At 38.8% G+C, this 3,756-nt stretch overlaps 1 long non-coding RNA gene across 1 annotated transcript; it reads right to left on the reverse strand.

The window, feature by feature from the left end:
* Positions 1-400: 400 nt before the first annotated feature.
* Positions 401-1,635, reverse strand: LOC139191617 (uncharacterized). Its single transcript, XR_011575725.1, has 2 exons — positions 1,517-1,635; positions 401-1,290 (listed from the first exon to the last, which is right to left on the reverse strand). It is a non-coding gene; the product is annotated as an uncharacterized lncRNA (long non-coding RNA).
* Between the last annotated feature and the right edge of the window lie 2,121 nt (positions 1,636-3,756).

Here is a 3,756-nt window from a genome sequence, read left to right on the forward strand (position 1 = left end):
CAGATTTCCCTAGATTCATTGAATTGAATGGAATACGCATTACAACCAAATTATTCTTATCAAGGACCCTAACTATGGAATACGCATGATAGAGACACATATCAAAGATCATTAAGTTCAATGGACATCATAAGCATTGACGAGGCATTCATAACTATGGGATACGCATGTTACTCTTGCCTAGGATTTACTTAACACAATCGTGACTAGCGACTTTCACTACTTATGAATATAAGTTAATAACGATTAGGTGAAATTCCCTTATACCCTAGCATCAAGTTTAAGCATGCAAATTAAGTGTCGACCCTCAACCCACATACATAAACAAGTTATCAATCAAATAGATAAGTAAATCACATTCACAATTTCTGAAATCATAATTGGAAGAAATCAAATCATATAAAACATATGTCCATGGCTTCAAATTCACCTCTAACTAAAAAGAAATTAGTTCCACATGTCTAACATAATTGAACAACAATTTAAATTAAACATGAAAACAGAAACAAAGAAAGAAAGAACTCCAAACACTCCACTAATGGCAGATTGCATGTGCAAGGCTTCTCCTTCCTTTGGACTGCACGGCACTCATTCTTTCTCCGCCTTTAGTGGCTGCACAAGGTGGATGAATGGTTATGGAAGGATGTAGGAATGGTTTGGGGAAGAGGATGGTGCGGCAAGGTTGAATTTGGGCAGAAAGTTGGGAGTTTGGGGATGGAAGGCTGCGGAAAGGTGGGAAATAGGGTTTTGGACGAATTTCTGAATATGGAGAGGGTCTTCTTCGGCCAAGGGAGGTAAAACACATATATATAGGCAGCCAAACCCTAAAGAAATCAGGTTAGACAAATGGGCTAGGGTTTAGGTGCGGCTAGGGTTAGGAAATCCACCAAAAACTAGGGTTTCTAGAACATTAGGTGCGGCATGGGCTTAGGGTAAGTAATCAGATTTTTTTCATGTGAACAAGGCCTAGGTGCGGCTGATTAAGTGGGCTAGGGTTAGGGTTAGGTGCGGCATAGGTCCAAGAGGCAAAGATGGGTCATCCAAAAGCCCAAAGCCAAGAATAGAAACTCTCGAAAATGGAAACCTCCAAGAATAGAAACTTCCAACTTTAGAAACTTTAGTTGCCAATTCCGACTTCTTTGTTCTTTACTTTCATTTCTTCATTTCTTAAGCTCCCTCGACCTTCAAACTCGTCCATTCCTTGTTCCAAGCATGTACTTTTCAATCCAAGCTCACTTTTGCTCTAAAATGCTCCATTTTGCCATCTTTTATGTCATATGCCCTTTGAACCTGAAAACACATGAAAGTAGCTCAAAAGACTACTTTAATTAAGAAAACATAACGAAAATGCATAAGAACTAGCTAACTAAGGCGCATAAATATGCTCCTATCATATATGAGACGGCTCAAACAATAATCTTTGCCCTTGATATTAAACTAGATTAGTTTAACATGTGAAATGTCCGTAAAGTATCATCATATGATTGGTTTTAGGGCAGATTTCCAACATATATACCTTCCGCCGTGCCTCCATCCTATATGGGAAAGACTTCGAACCCGAATGGTAGAGAAGAGTCTTCTTTTCCCGATTGATCTTATTCGCCTTCGCCTTCTACTGTTATACACAAAATAAATGTATTAGTTGTAATATTTAAAGAAAAAAAAAGTAATAAACATTAGTAAAAATTTAAAAAAGTAAAATTAAAGAAGTCTTATTTAAAACTGCACCACATAGCCCGGCTCCTAAAAATGAAGCAAAGCCAAACCCAACTATCTTCTCGGTCCACGAACTCCTTTGGGCAACCCTCCTCGCAAGCGACCTACAGATCATCAAACATCTCGAAATGCCGGTGCAGGTCAGCTTTCTACTGCTTGTAAAGTTCGGAGAAGAGCCGATTGAGGTACGCCAACATGTCCTCGTTGATGTTATTAAAATTGTAGTTTGTCTGCAATGTAACAAATATTATGAAAGTATTAGTAATAAAAGACATTAACAAATATAAATATATAAATTGTACCTGAAAAGCTTATGTGACGATACTTGTAGACAAATGATTGAACATCGTGTTTTTCACCTCCTCCAGCATCGCCTTCCAAGACTTCCACCACATAGGGCAAAAGGTCTGCACGACATGCCCAATGTCAAGGACCAATGCACTATGATGCTCCGCCGTTGGTGTGGCCCGATGTCGCTCATTATATTCGATTGTGATACAATCGTTGGTCACTCGGGTGGCCTTCACCATCTTCAATTGCCGACAAGGTCCTCAGGTGTTTTTCTTGGTTGCAAAGAAATGAAAAATTAACGTTAATCCAAAACTAATAACAAATCCAACCAAAATTTTGGCAAAACCTCCATATAATTAAAACATTTCCCAAAACCCTGAAAATAACATAAACAATATATGTATCCAACACAATGATCACAACTGTTTAATAATGGGTTCTGAACAATGACAATAATAATATATATATATATATAATGTTGATGCACAAAATCAGTGAGGACTTTGGTACAACAGAAAGTGTCAGGTTTTGTGATCTTCGCTTGGTTGCTTCGGTCACTAGTGAGGATAAGTATGTAAATGAATAGAGACAGAGAAGTAAACACAAGATATACGTGGTTCACCCAGATTGGCTACGTCCACGGAGTAGGGGAGTTCTCATTAATTGTGAAGGGTTTACACAAATACATAGGTTCAAGCTCTCCTTTTGTGAGTTCTAGTGAATAGTTTAGTACAAAATGACATTAGAGATTATTGTGGGAGAATGATCCCTATTTATAGAAGAGAGTTTCTAGTTTTGTTCTGACATTGACATGTGTCGTGTTATGATTGGCTTCTGATGTTGACACCTGTCGCGCTGTGATTGGCTTCTGATGTCGACACGTGTCACATTGTGATTGGCCTCCTGGTTGAAGGGAAGCTCTTATGGGTCCTTGACGATATAACGTTGACCGGTGCTTAGTAGTTTCGGGATTGGTCAAGTATGGTACAAACATATAATAACTTTTTAATCCTTAAATGACATAACTTAACAAACTGAACCTAAAATAACAAAACTAAGTTAACATGGGAATGAAGGAGTTAATTGGGATAGTATACTTGGCTATGGACCCGAGGTATTGGTTGTCGATCCCAATGGTGACATCTGCTCTGGAGTGTGGGGGCACTGTTGAGCATGTCGAGCACTAACACGTAACACCACCGAAGAAGTTGAAGGTGCCAACGCCTATGGGATTGGAGGACCAACTGGGTCAACCAGATTCACTAGCCTATGGTCCATCTCTGCTGGAGCAGTGGCGGCAGTAGTAGGAGGTGTAGTCGTCATTGCCTTTTGGCTTCTAATGAGCTGTGACACCTACAAAATTGGAAATAAACCATTACAACCCTAAATCTAACTCACTATCCTAATTCGAAACCCAAATTTAAGAACCCTAATTCAAAATCAAGTAACACCTAACTTAAGTACCCTAAATCTCACCCCGTAAATTAAGCACCCTAAATCTAACCCCGAAGCCCTAATTCTAACCCTTTACTTATAATTAATAAACCCTCAAATTTAAGAGGGAGTGTTACGCTAATCAGGGCCGGTCCTGAGTTTTTTGGTGCGCAGTGCGAAAGTCCAAAATGTGCCCTTTTTAGTAAACATATGTTTAAAATAAATATTTTGCGAGGTTAATCACATGTATGTGTAAAAAAAATCATCACTAGTAGCATGCAAAATGCCTTCCAATTTCTATATGTATGTGCAAAA

Source organism: Malus domestica, chromosome 14 (genome assembly GCF_042453785.1).
Source record: "Malus domestica chromosome 14, GDT2T_hap1".
Taxonomy (NCBI): Eukaryota; Viridiplantae; Streptophyta; class Magnoliopsida; order Rosales; family Rosaceae; genus Malus; species Malus domestica.